A 17,507-nucleotide genomic window follows, 5' to 3' on the forward strand; every position below is an offset into this window, starting at 1 on the left:
TTTACTAGAGAGGGAACTTTAACTATACTTTCAATAAGTTACCGGTTCCGGAGCCCGAAAACGGGCCGATAGAAGCGTTTTTTTTTCTGCTCCTTTGTGTGGAGAAATATGGAGCAGTGTTTTTTTCCGTTAGCTGCCCTCAGTGCAGCGGTCGATGCTGCAAGCGAGCGAGCGAATAACAAGATGCTTACTTTGCAGTAAATTATTCTCAGCATTTCTCATGCACAAAGCTCGTTCGTCCAGCAGGAAAAACTGCAGAATAAAGTAAAAACCCCATTTTCGCTGTCTGTGTTCCCCTAGAAGGGTGTTTTGGGCTTTTCACTTTCAGCGAAAAAAAAAACAAAAACAGAAAACCGGTTCGAGTTCTGATTTTTTTGGGAAGCGTTGATCGGATTTTTCTAAAACAGATTTAAACTCTTGAATCTGCCATCTGCCTTTGCTAGGTATTGTAAAACACAATCCAGGCAGAGAACTTTGGCATAATATATAAGCAAAACCGTGTGCCTGTATCCCCCCTTGACCCCCTTCCACAGCATCCAGTTTTCATCTCTCTTTGTGGCATATCGCTAGGAAAATGAGTTTACGCTTTTGTACATAAATATTTGTGCATATACTATGGATGCTGGCACATACAAACACACATACACACTTATACATCAAGCAGCTTTCGAGAAAGGATCCTCCAACTCTTGCCTTGGTTCGCCGGTTCATTCGAGCTTGCTGCTGCTGCTGCTGCTCTGTTCTGCTCTGCTGCTAGTGCGTTTTCCCCATGCCACCTTCGACAAACAGGCGAGCAGCAAAAGCAAGCGGGGACGGCGGGGGATGGGATGGATGTGTATGCACAAGGGAAAGCCGCACAAAAGTACATAAAATAAATTCAATCTCTTTCGCCACCCACTTGGATGTGGATGCCTACTTGGCTTGGGTGGTGGGTTGGTGGGAGCCGCTGATGCTCTGGGATGAGAAGCTTCCGGAGCAGCCGAAAACTGCAAAACGAATAGCTGTGTTATAGTGTGTAGAGCACTCAGTGCAAGGATTCCGATCAAATCGTATCCATCACCGGGTTTCTACGCCGTCGTCGCTGCCGCGTCATCCGGTGACGAGTAGAAAGCTATAAATTTATTCACATTTACATGGAAGCCTCCCTTTCTCATCCACCAGTGCCGTCCAAAGCCTTAGCCAAATTAAAATCCAACCTGACACGGAGCGTGCGTGGGTGGAGGAAAATTCGAACCCCAGCCCACCTTTTTTTGTGAGGCCGACAATGAAGCTTCAAGTTCCTTTCTTCAGTTGGCATCTGCTCAACTCAACCTAGCTTCAACTCTGCACCGAAACTTCATTCCCTGTGTCTCCATCATACCGAATGCAAATCACATTCTATGACTGGTGCCACAAAAAGCAGGCACAGAGGTAGGAAAACAAAACCAGAATGTCCTGGCCCCGTACCTTTCCCTTTACTTCTTCTCCCGACATTCGAGAGGCGACACGATTCTCACGCACATCAGTAGCAGCAGCTCGACTATGTACCTCCGCTCTTCCGATTGCTTCCTTCCTTCCGTTCCGCTTCCTGTAGCACTTTCTCCGTCCGTCAGTCCGTCCGTGCACAAATAAATTGGTAGCGTCACGGACCGTGGGCCCAGAACCTGGTCTCTGTCGTACTGTGAAATGAATAACGCATTGCCGATGGCGACCTACTGCTTGGGGATCGATGACTCTCGAGCGATGATGACGGTGGTGTTCTCCAGACTCGCCTAGAATGCTGCGAAAATGTCAATGATGACGATGATACATAGGTGCCAGGGCACATCGTCCAGCTTTGAAGCGATTAGAGCAAACTTACCAGCAGGCTAGGTGGGAATATTACGCGGAAGCCTTGAACATTTCCGAACGGAAATGCGTTAATGCAAAATAATTTTTTTTTCGTCCAGTGTCTCACGCCCACCAGGAATAAAATTCTGGTTTTCTTATTAGGATACAAAAAAGAAATGTTCCCAATCAAGTAAAAACGCATCTAACGGATTGAAAACACCATAGACGAGAATAATCCCTAACTAAGTTCAGAATTGCAAACACATCTCTAGATTAAACTAAAACCGAAAAGCAATCGTCACAAAAATGCTTGTAATAACCAGAGAAGTGCAATCAGCTGATCATAAATAAAACACAGGGAAACAAACTAAATGCTTCTAAAGACTAAAAGAAGTCTATAACGTAAAATTCGAAGGCTACAAAAATTTCCTAACGAGTATAAGGACAGATGCTTCTGAATGTAAGACTAGAATAAAAAAAAACCTTCTTAAGGTCGGAACATTATCCCAAATAAGGTTTAAACACCAAAAAACCCTTTTACCAGTCACAAAAGAAAATGATTTCACAAAAAAAAACTACTGCCAGACAAAAATAAAGAAAAAATCCAAATTATGATCCCAAGAACTACGAGGAAAAAAAAATAACGTTAGGATAAGCTCGAAATCGCCGGAAAAGGCTTCAAAAGGTGAGAATAGAAAACGTTTGCGAATCCAACCAAAAAAGAAAATCAGCTGAACAACGCTAAAACTTACTTACTTTACTTTCTAATTTACTGCCAAGTACCGATCGCAAGACTTTACGCTTAAAAACTCCGAGCTCTCGTCGATCAGCTTCCTTCAGCGACCATGCTTCATGTCCGTAGAGGGCCACCGGGAGTATCAGCGTTCTATACAGCGCTAGTTTTGTGCGAGTTGCAACTCGTCGTTTCACTTCACGGTTCATATCGTTGTCATATGTCACAAGCGTACCAAGATAAACAAATTCAATAATCCCAAATTAAGCTCAAAATAATAATCATACCTCGAGACCAGCTGGGTGGGATAGAGATAGGCCGAGTGCCTATCAATAAAAAAAATAATTTTTGGGCTAAAACGATCCTTAAAAAATATACACTGAATAAATTCAAAACTAAAAATGTTCGTTGGATTTTTTTTTATATCTCCAAGTTCATGTCATGCAGTTTCCGTCGAAAAAAAAACAGATTTTTCAAAAATGGGTTTTTTTTAAAATATATTCTATTTTGTCTTACGGTTAAACATTCTTCTAGAAAAACAAAATTTCTGTCTGCTCTTTTGCCAAAGACATTATACTAATTAAAGAGACCGTTTTAGCTTGCAGTTTTTTTTCCTTTTAATTGAAAAATTTCAACTTTTTTTCTCATTTCTTCATTATTAGAACAAACATTAATGTTAAGCAAAGTTTTTATAAAAAAATGAAATTCAGGAGAATGGGCTTTTCTGGATAACAAAGGTAATCGCTCTTTCCAGTAGTACAACCGAATGGAAATAACTGTTTCTTTTAAGAATTTTTGACTAGAATGCTCAACAATTTTTTTTTTTCTGAACTATATTACAAACTTAGGAATCATTTATTGTGAAAAAGATACAACAAAAAAGTTCACGAATAGTTTCGCAATGATGACATTGCAACTGTAACATTCTCTGAGTTCCGATCTAAATCTTTCCGCCTGGCTTATGCAACGTTTCCCATCCTGGCATATTGTGTGTGTGTGTGACATTTTCCGTTCCACTGCGTTTTTCCACCACCGGAGCTGTTATTGTTTTATTCCCTTGATTCTCTATTCACACACGTGTGAGCCGATGATAGACGGATAACATGATAGGGAGAAAAAAAACACAATCTGCTCAAAACTTCCACCAGCGACTGCAGCAAATACAGTCCCCCCACGATTATGGATCACTTAAGAAGATGTATGGATTCAAAAAATCATTTCTGACCAATTTTATTGTTTGTAAGTAATCGCTAAATGTTTTCAGTCACAGAAATATGTAATCTTTCACTTCATTGAGTATTTGTTTCCATATTTTGTGAATATTTCTCAGAAAGTATATTTATTTCATAACTCACCAAATACACAATTATGGATCACTTTTGAGAGCGGTTCTAATTATGAAACAATTCGCATCATATTATGGATCAGCATAATGAAAACAGCTTTTGGAAACGAATTTATTCAATAAACCTCATTCAAATTATGTAATGTGAAGAAATAACATAATTCAAATCGTATTAAAGATCCCGCATGGCCTGGCCACATTTTATGTGGCTTTTGAGGTTGCAGTTAGATCGAGAGTCCAGGTCTGTCGCTTCCGAAGATAGCAATGAACCATTGTATACGGTACATCATAACAGTTTCCCACTTTACGTAGCTTTCCTGTCCCTCGTGCCTTGGAAATAATATTTTTCAGAGGCTCAGCACTGTTGAGCTTCCGTTTAGAGCTCAATAGAAGTTGAGAGGGTGTTGTAATTGGTGAAAATCACATTTGAATCGGAGTGATCCATATTTATAGAGAACTATCTTGTCTCGGTCCTTATTATGAAACACATAGAAAATAACTAGTTTTTACAGAAAAATCGTTATCAACCATCAACATTTCGATGAATCGTGAAGAACTTACCTTGATCTTTGTGTATGAGTTATTTTTTGCACGAGAATTAGCGATAATATCACATATGAACCTTATGAATGATGAGCTTGCTACTTACGCTGATTGAGAAAAACGACAAATATTTTGATAGATTCTGGAAGACAATATTTCACGCTTATACGAAACACATCAATCTAGGAATAAAAACGATGTTTTCTGTGTTCAAAGCTAGCAAATATGGCATATTTTACTGCAAAAATGTTACATGCCTTCGAACCGTTAGTTTAACTGAGTTAAATAACATGAGACACAAAAGTGATCCGTGATTGTGGGAGTTCCATAATTGTGGGGGGAGTGTTCATGATGAAGATGCCCCTGGAAAACTCTCGGTCCTATGTTTAGAACAACAGAACGAGGGCCCGAGATGATACCTTATATATTATTTATAGATACAAATATTTTTCCCTAGTCGTGCAACATTTTCGTTCGCTAACTTATCCCTTCCTCCCCCCTCCCCCCCCCCTTTCCGCCTTCATCCTTGGTCTTGGTCTTGTCCACGAAGGAAGCACAAACTGAAAGTTTGCATGTCCTTCCTTCACCGGGAAGCCATCTTACCGTTTTTAGTCATGCCAGCTTGGACTTTCCCAGGTACGTGGTGAGGACAGAAGCAATACTGCCTTAAACTCAATCACCTCCAGTTTTGCACCTTCGTGTCGCATAAATCTCATACTGAAATGAAAAACGGCAACAACAAAAAAACACCTCAACCCACCGAGTGGAAACTCGGTTATTCTTTGTTCTTGCGAAACAGCCTCGCCTTTTTTTCGGGAGAAATATTAAACCGATTTATTGATTTTTAGCACGGGCACGCGACCACCACCGGAAGTATCCAACGTTAGAGTGTGTACGTGAACGGTGGTGTGCACGAAAGGCAACTTTTGTTTTTTTTTTTTTCTGTTCAATCGTTGAATCCTCCAAAAAGTCCTTCTGTCAAGATATTTCTCGCGAAGCAGGCGGTAGGAAAGGTTGGTGAAGGATGGAGAAAGTTTTCGTTCAGTCCCCCACTCCCTACTTTGAACAGCCTTCTACTCGAAACCCGACAAGTCAAGTGTTAAATTAAAGAATTTTTGCCCGCCACTAATTTGTATTCTGCGGAAGTAATGCGATTGAGGGGGTAAATTGTCTCTGCGGATAATTCTTCCCTCCCGGGGCTGCGAGAGTTTGTGGAATTTGGAAACTTTAGACGCTACAAAGGGCAGGAATTTTGGAAACTTGTTCGAGGTAGAGAATAATATAGGTGGGAAATTCAATGATGATTGTACCCAGAATTAATCAATCATAATTGTCAAACCGTGCGCTCTAAACAAGTGAAAATATTGTTTGTGAGTTTGGTATCGAATGATAGCGGAGCTCCGCATAGAAGCAATTAGATTGCGCTTTTTGGTCTACCGTTATAGTTTGGTTGGGCTGAAAAATTTTGGTTTTAAGTGTTTTAGCTTAAATTTAATTTCAGTTGAGTCTCAAATTAATTTCAATTCAATCCAAAAACTATAAGAAAAGCAAAACAGCAGCACGAAAGAATATAACAAAAGTTAAACCAATTACTGGCAAATCTTTAGACTGCAAAAAAGATAATATTGGAAAACCCCAAAAATAAAAAATAAATTCAATCCCAAGAACCAAAAAGTGCTAAAACATGAAAAATGAAAGGTCCAGAAAACTTGGAAATTGAAATAAAATCACAACTTTGTTGTCGAAAAAATCACCAAAAATGCAAACAAGGTTGAAAAATACAATACAGCAACATCAATAAATATTAATACAAAATTTTAAAACCGGCACTAAAAGGACCTCGTTAAACGCATATTCCGACCAATTAGAGCTGCGAGCAAGGCCAAAAATCAGGCGGGACTCTCAGTGTCAGTCTGAACCAACGAGTACCTTTCCTTCCCCCATACAGCCCGAAAAAATACCATGTCGCAAGCGGTTAAAACAGATGCATTTTTGTTAAATTTAGAAAATCTATAACGAGCGTCTTAGCAGAGTGATTGAGAAATCAAAGAAATAGTTATCGGTTTCCGTTATACTCTACTAAATTTAGTAGAGTATAACAGAAACCGATAACTATGTCTTTGAAGTTGCATTTTTGTTGTTGAATTCACCACCGTCAATAATTTTACCATTGAAAACATTGTCAAAGACTAGGACCATCTTGTAAGATTTTTTTCCCATTCATTTAAAAGTATTTAGAGGAAATCGGTGGATTGCGCACTGGTGATTGGAGATCGCCTTCCACAGTGCTAAATTTTGGATCTCCCGTCTGTGTGGAAGGCACCGTCATACAGAAATGTCCTTTTTAGAAACTTTCTTTTAAGGAAGACCACATGATTCAATTGAAGTAGTAAAAATCAGTTTTCCACATCTGAGTACTAGTGTAATCGTGAGTTTACTATCACGATATGGGGTGCTATGTACTGCTAGCAACTGTTAGCATCATAGTAAGATAATAAAGCACCCAGGATGGTTCGCAGTAATTTTACAAAACGTTTAATATTTGCACGATTTATAATTCATGTTTTCGGGGAAAATGAGGTTGAAGAGAAACGTCTATAAATTATTAAGTATTAAGACTTTTGAAGACACGTAAAAGGTAAATCGTGGACCATGCAATAAGTAGATTAAAATCAAATTTCAATACATACGAAGAAAAAATATCCTTTTGTAGTGCTGTGCATAAAATTATGCTTTAGTACTATCCGCAATGTTTTGATGAGTGGCAGAAAACATTTTACCTACTAAACTTGTTCAATCAAATATTTTTGGGGCGCTAAGAAGCTAATTTCTCTTCATTGCAAAATGCCATTTGAATAACGTGTAGGAAGATTCTTGTTCTGTTATCGCGGCAACATTTCCTATCATTTTTAGAACTTTATCAGCTAAGCTAAGTTATCCATAACAGCTAACAGATAGACAATAGAATATAGAAAATCTATACCGAGCGTCTTAGCAGAGTGATTGAGAGATCAAAGAAATAGTTATCGGTTTCCGTTATACTCTACTAGAAAATTCTTTGAAATAAATATTGAAATAGAATATAACAAAACGCGCGAGTGGCAGAAAACTCTCATAACTTCATAATCAATTTATTTTGGAGTGGTTAGTAGCACCATTGGTGGTCGCATTTCCTATCATTTTCAGGACTAAATTCGAATATTTATACAATATTTAACACAATTTATTTTCATATTTTTTTTCTACAGGGTCAACACACAACCTGTAGCTTGAAATACGTTCTGAATTTAGAGATTGATGACTCCCAGGGCCGGCGTCACACTATTTTCCCGAGTTTGTAGTAAGGAATAGGGAAGGCTCAGAAGTGGCCTTCCAGCAGTCAACCGGAACAATCACCATAGCGGACGAAAACATGCGTGTAGACATATTTTTGAGTTTTTTCTTCGTTTAGTTTATCAATTTTCGCGTCAAAATTATTGGAGTAGATCTTACGTTCAGTTTTGCCCAGAAACTCTCAATCGTCAGCTAGGAGACGCTCCATCTCCGCCAACGATTGCTTCGAGTAGGGGGCCAACGGCAGATTCAGCCAGTACACCGCGTTTTCGCCCTTATGATATTCCTTAATGACGCAACTTTTGGCAGGCACTTCTTACTATAAATTTCCCCGTTCGCGGCCAGTCCGGAGCGAAATAAGAGCGGCTTTGAATATCCCCTTCTCGCTGATTGTCAGCTACAGCAGCATCTTTTTGGGGAACTTGGTGTGTCAAATGAACTTTACCTCGGAGCTCACTTCCTTCGTGGAGGAAGTAAAATACGAAGTGCCCTGCCAGTCGTTGCCATCCATGTTCGCCAGGTCATTTTCACAGTTTGGCCGGTGACACCAACCTCCCGACTAAGCGCACGCAGCGATTTAGCTACTTTTTCCTCGGTTTTCCTCCTCAGCATCCTTTAAAGATTCTGAATGAAATAGTTTCACTGTTTCCGCCATCTGTTATTTTTTCTGCTGACTCATGGGTTACTATGATTGATGCTTCATGGGTTGTTTCGTTAGTTTTGTCTCCTCGAAAAAAGTCTTCATCCAAAATTTAAACTTCAGCGAACTTCTGGTAAGGCTTCACTTACAGTAGTGAAACTGTCACTTTTTTGACCAACGAAAAAAAGGCACAAGAGTAGCTCTTGAAGTTTTCGAAATCGAAATTTTGTTGGATATCAAATTGCTTAGAAATGCATTAAATCGCACATATGCGCGGCAATAAGTTTCGAACATAGAAATCATTACATTTTTTTTTATTTTGTCCGATAATTCCGTGTGGGTAAGTACCTACAGGAATATTTTCCGAGTTAGTACTACTACCCTTACTACCCACATCAACCGCCGGCCCTGATTGACTGCTAAGCCGAAATCCAATTACTAAAACGAAAAATATTACAACAAATGAAAACAAAAATAGCAAACAAGAAAAACAAATTTCAAAAATGGATAAACACAACAGATAAAGGACCAAACTTCTATATTTTTTGTCTTTCAATTCATTTTTAGTTTTTTCTACTCGAGACTTCAGATTTATTCCATAAATTTTCATCTCCATTAAACAACGACCTGATTAAACTCAAATTAACTAATATTGGTCACAGAAAGAAGCAAACTCAAATAGACTAAAAAACCTTTAACCAACCTTTAACCAGCAGTACATAGTTATAATCCTCTAATTAATGACTGCTTGAAATTTAAGAACGGAAAAATTTCGCTAGCAAATAATTACGAATTCATTGCCCCATCCTACGTGTGTTTACCCACAGAAAACAAAATCCTGGCTCTTCTCCGACCAACGCAACTCGGTCCCATCCCCGTAAGGAAGAACCAGAATGCTGTGTGACTACAAGCGCAAAAGTACTTTATCATCCGACACCGTAATCCCAGGCGGCTAGCCGAAGAAAAGTTGGTAGGCACAAACCGAAAAACAACGACGGCGGAACAGCAGCAGCACCGCGACAAAACTTCCGGGACTGGCCTAACCGATGGGTGGGGGTATTGAGCGCACATTACTTGAGAGTACAGCCGCCGGATCTCACAGCCAGCATGCCACCACGGTTGGTTCTGTTGCGTTGGCTTCGGATCCTTTTGGGTAGAACCCCGTACACGAAGGGTGACGGGTTGCTGTTGCTACTGCTGGTATTGGTGAACTTTCACCAGTGAACGGCGCGACAGATGGACAGAAAGGATGGCGGTGAGAGATTTTCTCTCCACTAGAATCCTCGCGCGACGACCGACGGCAGGCACAGGCCACAGTTCCGAAAGGGATTTTGTCGACCGCCTCCAGGTTCACCACCGGTCCACACTGGCTTCATCCGGTTTTCTTTTCCGTAACAAGGAAGGATACGGCCGGCTGATGAGAGTGCGAGATTGAGTAACGCAGCAAGCCAGTAAAGAGAGTATGGGTTCGAGAAGTGTACAGCAAAAACAACAACAACAAAAACTCGCTAGAGTTCACCTTTTTTTTGCTTCTAGTAACAGCACATCAGCATCTCGCGTGGCGTGTGAACGGGAAAAGTATCTCGAGTTGGGTTGTTCGGGAGTTTTGGGAGCGAAACAAGGAGTAGACCGACCGCACGTTATCGCTTCGCCGTCGTCGTCGTAACCCGAAGGCTCCAAAGCGGAAAGAGTGAAGCAGCAAAAGTTGAAGCATAGAGAGAAGAAAAAAAAGCAGACAAAAACATCCCCCGGTCGGTTGGATGGACGGACGAACGGACGGACAGAGGAATAACGGGTGAGCCGCCCCGCAGCGGTAGCAGGAGCGAGTTTGACGCGCGTTACAGTTACGGTGCATACAACACAGGAAAGCGAACGCGCGGTTGCCAGCCAGCCAGTCGGTATCAGTGTCGTGTGACAGTCGGCAGTTTACCCACACACACGGTCCCACGCGGAATCCCCGGGTGTGTTCCGGAGTTCGCTTTTTGTTACGCGGTTCAAGTGAGAAGCTCCTTGACTCGAGTGCCTTTCTGCCTGAGCAGCAGCACAGCAGAGCAGCCCTCGAGAGGAAGACGGGATCAACCGGTGATGCGATGATGGTGGTGATGCAGAGGGCGGCGAATGTTGAAGAGACCCCAGGATGTTGAAGAAGCCGCCGTGTGAAGAGGAGATTATACCGAAGAAAAACGACTTTGTTAATTAGAGAATTGCCCGCTAGGGGGTTTTTCTGAATAGGAAGTGTTTTTTCTTTTGCCTCTTTTTTATTATTATTCTGTCTTCTCGTCCGGTGCAAAGTTCCGCAGGTTCCGCAGCACACGATACATTACAGTGTCAGTGGTCAGTGCTGTTGTGTCTTGTGTAAACAATAGTGGCACCCGGAGGACACCAAGGAAACAAAAAAGGAAAACAATTGACAGGAAAAACTAGTTCAAATGTCATACCTATCAAGATTTGATATGACCCGCACCACTAGGGCTAACGGTTCTTCGTCAGTTTTGCTAGCGACTAGCAGCAACAACAACAATAATGGCGGTGGTGGATCCTCAACCAGGACTACGACGACGACGACAACGACGGCCACCGGAAGGAGACGAGAGAAAAATCAATGACGGGTAAGTGTGGTCAAATAAGACGAAGCAGAGGAAGAAGAAAAGACCAACTCGGGAAGCAGCAATGAAGGAGACGAAAATTAGATTGGTCGCAGCGCAGCGATTGTTTCGATGCACCGCTTATGGTTGGTCGGTCGGTCGGGTTGGAGCGGATCCTCTTTTATCTGGTTTTTACCCAATGTCGGGGCACAACTTGGAGATATACCTATGTGTGTGTGTTTACGTGCTGTGCGCGCAAACCGGGCGGGGAGGTTTGATTTATAATCAACGGCACTTTTCCTTACAGTTTTGCCCCGTGATACTGATGCTGATGACGCCGCGACCGCCTTTGCTGCTGCTGCTGCTCTCCAACGTTGCCAATTTGATTCGTTATCGTCTTGCTATCTGTGCACTAATTTTCGCCCGACTAACGTTTACCCTTCTTACCTTTGGCGAACGATAATCACGCACTGTAATCGGCCAGAAAATTCTGGCGAAATTGGTTTACAGCACAGTCAGCTTTCGCTAGGCAGTGCAAACTCCCGAGGGGTGTCATAATGTGACGGGATTGACTAAAATGATAACAAATGTCGGATATGCGCATTCTTTCAACTGTGTTATACACACACAGTGATGAAAACTGAACAACACTCAGTTGAGTTTGTTTTGCTGAAGTATGAAAGTTAGGAAAAAAAGTAAAAAATCATATGGCGACCGCTGCTGAAATTATTCCGGAGCACTTTTCTACTAGTATCTCTTTTCAGTAAATAGTAAAAAAAAACTGACAGAACTTTAATTAGAACTAGAATTTAAATTATAGACGGATTAAATAGCACTCTCTCAGAATTCTGAATATTTTGGCCTTTAGAATCACTTTTCGGCGAGTCTGAGCTCAATTTGGGATCATTTTTTATTTTGGCGTTTTATGGCCTTTAGAAGCGCTTTTCGTCAATTCTGAGCTCAATTTGGGATCATTTTCTATTTTGACCTTTTCTGGCCTTTATAAGCACTTTTCCAAGGATTTTGAGCTCAATTTGGGATCATTTTCTATTTTGGCCTTTTCTGGCCTTTATAAGCACTTTTCAGGGATTCTGAGCTCAATTTGGGATCATTTTCTATTTTGGCCATTTCTGGCCTTTAGAAGCACTGTTCGGCGATTCTGAGCTCAATTTGGGATCATTTTCTATTTTGGTCTTTTCTGGTCTTTAGAAGCACTTTTTGTCGATTCTGAGCCCAATTTGGGATCATTTTCAATTTTGGTCTTTTCTGGTCTTTAGAAGCACCTTTTGGCCATTCTGAGCTCAATTTGGGATCATTTTCTATTTTGGCCTTTTCTGACCTTTATTAGCACTTTTCAGGGATTCTAAGCTGAATTTGGAATCATTTACTATTTTGGCCTTTAAAAGCACTTTTAAGGGATTCTGAGCTCAATTTGCGATTATTTTTAATTTTGACCTTTTCTGGCCTTTATAAGCACTATTCGGAGATTTGGCGATTCTGTGCTAAATTTGGGTTCATTTTCTATTTTAGCCTTTTCTGGCGTTTAGAAGCACTTTTCGGTGATTCTGAGCCCAATTTGACATCATTTTCTATTATGGCCTTTTCTGGCCTTTAGAAGCATTTTCGGCGATTCTGAGCCCAATTTGGGATCATTTTCTATTTTGGCCTTTAGAAGCACTTTTCGGCGATTCTGAGCCCAATTTGGGATCATTTTCTATTTTGGCCTTTTCTGGCCTTTAGAAGCATTTTCGGCGATTCTGAGCCCAATTTGGGATCATTTTCTATTTTGGCCTTTAGAAGCACTTTTCGGCGATTCTGAGCCCAATTTGGGATCATTTTCTATTATGGCCTTTTCTGGCCTTTAGAGGCACTTTTCGGCGATTCTGAGCTCAATTTGGGATCATTTTATATTTTGGCCTTTTCTGGCCTTTAATAAAGCACTTTTCGGCGATTCTGAGCCCAATTTGGGATCATTTTTTATTTCGGCCTTTTCTGGCTTTTAGAAGCACGTTTTGGGGATTCTGAGCTTAATTTGGGATCATTGTCTATTTTGGCCTTTTCTGGCCTTCATAAGCACTTTTCGTTGATTCTGAGCTCAATTTGGGATTATTTTCTATTTTGACCTTTGGAAGCACTTTACGATGATTCTGAGCCCAATTTGGGATCATTTTCTATTTTGGTCTTTGCTGGCCTTTAGAAGCACTTTTCGTCGGTTCTGAGCTCAATTTGGGATCATTTTCTATTTTGGCCTTTTCTGGCGTTTAGAAGCACTTTTCGTCGGTTCTGAGCTCAATTTGGGATCATTTTCTATTTTGGCCTTTTCTGGCGTTTAGAAGCACTTTTCGTCGGTTCTGAGCCCAATTTGGGATCATTTTCTATTTTGGCCTTTTCTGGCCTTTAAAAGCACTTTTCGTCTATTCTGAGCCCAATTTGGGATCATTTTCTGGTTTGGCCTCTTTTGGTCTTTAGGAGCACTTTTTAACGATTTTGAGCTCAATGTGGGATCATTTTCTATTTTGGTCTTTTCTGGCCATGAGAAACACTTTTCGTCGATTCTGAGCTAAATTTGGGATCATTTTCTATTCTGGCCTTTTCTGGCGTTTAGAAGCACTTTTTGTCTATTCTGAGCCCAATTTGGGATCATTTTCTATTTTGGCCTTTTCTGGCCTTTAGAAGCACTTTTCGTCTATTCTGAGCCCAATTTGAAATCATTTTCTGTTTTGGCCTCTTTTGGTCTTTAGGAGCACTTTTTAACGATTCTGAGCTCAATTTGGGATCATTTTCTCTTTTGGCCGTTTCTGGCTTTTAAAAGTACTTTTCGGCAATTCTGAGCCCAATTTGGAATCATTTTCTATTTTGGCCTTTTCTTGCCTTTACTTTTCGTCGATTCTGAGCTTAATTTGGGATCATATTCTATTTTGGCCTATTCTGGACTTTAGAAGCACTTTTCGTCGATTCCAAGCTTAATCTGGGATCATTTTCTATTTTGGTCTTTTCTGGCCGTTAGGAGCACTTTTTGTCGGTTCTCAGTTCATTTTGGGATCATTTTTTATTTTGACTATTTCTGACATTTAGAAGTACTTTTTGTCGATTTTGAGCTTAATTTGAGATCATTTTTTCATTCATCAACCCGCCTTTCACCAGAAAGTTCGGAATTCCAAAAATTTGAGATCTTGTGTCTGTACCGAAAATGAAAAAAACCCTTTATATAGCGACCGTAATAATAACGCAATCAGAAGCTATCAAAAAAAAAATTTTAATGTATTAAAAATTTAAATTAAACTTGCAAGATTTTTAAAACGAAATTTCTCGTTCAGTTCTATTGTATTTTTGATATTGATATTTTTACCGTTTCAATTGTGCTCTCAAGAATATTAAAAAAAATTAAGTGTTGGGATTCTAGCTTTCTAAATTCACTACTAATATTGATACTTTCAGAATTTGAATGTGATTTCAGTATGTTATTTTCAACTTTAAAAATGTATTTGATTTTTCCTTTCCAAACAAACAAAAGAAAGAATAATAATTCCGAAACAATCTTCTTTTCAATATTTTTCAAATTAAAGACGCTAATACAGGTCGGACTCGATTATCCGGAACATCAAAACACTTTTCATTCCGGATAATCGAGTTTTTCGGATAATCGAATCTGAAATTTTGCGATTAACGAGCATAAAATAAATATTTCTTTTCTTTATTTTACTTCTATGATGCAGTGGCGCAACCAGAAGTTACTTCTGAGGCGAAAGGGGGTAAAATCTTAAGAAGCAAAAAAAAAAAAATGGACATTGATTATTTTCACTCAATTCGAACTTGTCCCAAACATGCCGGAAGTGACTTAAATGGTAACAAATATGCCAGAAGGGATGGTAAAGGCAAAATTTCGGAAAAAGTGGAAGAGGTTGTTTATACGAAACGACCGCAAGGTTAACGTAGAATTACGACAGCCTGTCTTATGTCAATAATTTTTTGCAATAGCTTTGGAAATACACTCGATTAGGGTTAATCATTTTAATGGTGTGAAGCGATATATTTTTCCGTATTTGTTTGTATATTATTTTTGCTTTTAATAATAAACGGAATCCGTTGGAAACTAGCTGAGTTCAGAACTTTTGAAAGTGGGCAATATTCGTGACGCTCTCGATGCTTTCGGTTTTACAGTTTGTACCCCTATAAATGTTGCCGTAAGACATAATTCTACGTCGAAAACGCACTAATCGATGTGCTCAAGTCGACTCTGTTGAAAGAAACATAAAAAAAATCGTATAATCAATTCATAAATGTTTGATATTAGTTGTATTTACCAGACAATTGAACTGTGCAGTAACAGTTAATAATTTCAGCCTTGTTAACTGTATAGAATAAACAAAGCAGAAAGAATTTTAATTTTCCGAAGGTATCGTCGGAATCCATGGTCAAGTATATGAATATGAAGATTGTTTGTATTTCATGATACTGTAAGAAGACGGAGTTTAACCAGAGAAAGGCCGGAATCCTCAATCGGCAAAGATGCCCCATCTGTAAATTGCTATGAACCATGAGTATGATCGAGATGCTGTAAGAAGTGACTGGTTTGTAATGATGGAAACTTAGTAAATTCACATTTACGGATTTGTTTCGCATATACCGCTTGTAATGCACAGTGTTAATGAATCGTAATATACATCACACTGCTGCGCAATTGCAGCAGCATCAAACTGCAATCAAAGCTGCAATTTAGTAATAACCATTCATTATGCTCTTCCAAATATATTTAGCAGCCTTGAAAAAGACTGGTTGCTGCAGTCGCAAATTTCATTCAATTATCGCATAAACCTTTCATGGTCCAGATAGCGCGCGATATCCGCCCTGATAAAGATTGAAACCCGGCTTTTCTTCCTTCTTCACGATCAGCAACCAACGTCCGTGTGGTATCGGCACAATCATGGATGAATTATACATAAAACACAAAGCGCACATTCTTAGTCAACTAGGTATACTCTGTCGACTTTGTTAGGGAAAAAAGCATTGTACGACCAATCAGAGGTCGACATTTGCGTTTCGACAAGGCTTGACAATTTTCAATAGTACAATCGTTCGAACAATCAGATTACAACTTTCTGCATTTGGACGGGTGCTTGGTTGATTTTCCAATCGATTACTGCAAAAATGACGAAAACCGGTTGGAAACTGACTGAGCTTAAAACGGTTGAAAATGGACAATTTTTGTGACGCTGCCGATGTTTTTAGTTTTTGAAATTGCATCCCTGTAATGAAACTGGTCCCCTGTATATGTTGCCGGAAGACGTAATTCTACGTCAAAAATTGAAAACGGACACCAAAAAATTAAATTCCGGATAATCGAGTCTAAAATTCTGGATAATCGAATTCCGGATAATCGAGTTTCCGGATAATCGAGTCTCCGGATAATCGAGTCCGACCTGTACTATGATAGGCGATAATTTGAAGGTAATCAAAAGCTTGAGAGACTTTTATTTTTGTAATGGGTGCATTCAGGATTTTGGATTTAAGTCCCAAAGAGGTGTTTGACCTTCAATTTTGGAATTCACCTAAGATTACGGAGAAATGACTAATTTTTTTTAGCGAATCAAATCCCACTTTTTTCCTAGAATAAATCTTTGTACTAAAAATGTTTGGAAGGTTCTACTAATTTCTTACACAAGGGGGGCAAATTCGTTGACGCTATCTCCTTTTTCCAATTCACAAGGTCATGATCACCACATAAGAAATCACTCACGCGAGTGAAAATTCAATCAGTGTGCCCCTCGGCCATACCGGAAAAATCGGAGAAAAGCGCAAAAATAACAATCTGCATATTCACCAGCCGCGCACATAGACACACTCACATGGGTGCGCTCCAATTGCTGCCACCGTTGATGGTGTTTTTCTTTTGCGTTCAAATATGTAGTTTTCTGCTGTTAGAGCTGCTGCTGCTGCCTTCCTTCTATCAGCGCCAATATTATACTCACTCGGTTTTCGTTCCTACGCGAAGCTGACCGATGCTGATAGATGGACCGCAGGAGCAGTGCAGAGCACTGGCAGCGCAGCATGAAGGAGGTGGTGGAAAGCGACGCGAGGAAGGAAAGCAGGAGACAAGTACAAGCGCGAGATACGACGAGGAAAAGTGTAAGGAGAACGGACGGCGGCCGTACGAAAACCAAACCACGCGCATGCCATTTATATATTTTCTACTTCTAAAATTCCTCCACCACTGACAGCAGGCAAGCAGACAGAGGCACAATTTGCCCCAATGGCAGCCATATTTCTCTTAAAGGTGCACGTACCCCCGAAAAAAAGAGCGCTTAAAACGGTTGATGATGGTGGGAACATTGCCAACCCCAGTAATCGATAACATGGTTGACACTGACTGACGTTTGCTTGTTCGAAAACTTCCGAGCATAAACGCCTACAGTAAATCTGGGCTTTATTGTGTTTCCCATTATCGCAGTAATCAATTTTTGCCCAACTTCTGACAGCCGATTATTTGTCAAAATGGTTCACACCACAAAACAATCAGCC

The 17,507-nt window shown here is 40.1% G+C and overlaps 1 protein-coding gene and 1 long non-coding RNA gene across 4 annotated transcripts in view; one reads left to right on the forward strand and one right to left on the reverse strand.

Annotated features, from left to right (window-relative positions):
- The window catches only part of LOC129718914 (serine/threonine-protein kinase tousled-like 2), a 250,180-nt gene that overhangs the window by 46,650 nt on the left and 186,023 nt on the right, over positions 1 to 17,507 (forward strand). The window contains exon 1 of one of the 3 annotated variants that reach the window (XM_055670135.1): positions 9,968 to 11,012. The exons of the other annotated variants lie outside the window; for them this stretch is intronic. The gene's annotated coding sequence lies outside the window, so the exon portion shown is untranslated. Of the gene's footprint in view, positions 1 to 9,967; positions 11,013 to 17,507 lie in introns of those variants that run through there. 3 annotated transcript variants of the gene reach the window in all.
- LOC129718937 (uncharacterized) lies at positions 15,014 to 16,926 on the reverse strand. The gene is made up of 3 exons (XR_008727088.1): positions 16,835 to 16,926; positions 15,293 to 15,340; positions 15,014 to 15,225 (listed from the first exon to the last, which is right to left on the reverse strand). It is a non-coding gene; the product is annotated as an uncharacterized LOC129718937 (long non-coding RNA).

This window comes from Wyeomyia smithii, chromosome 1 (assembly GCF_029784165.1).
Source record: "Wyeomyia smithii strain HCP4-BCI-WySm-NY-G18 chromosome 1, ASM2978416v1, whole genome shotgun sequence".
Lineage (NCBI taxonomy): Eukaryota > Metazoa > Arthropoda > Insecta > Diptera > Culicidae > Wyeomyia > Wyeomyia smithii.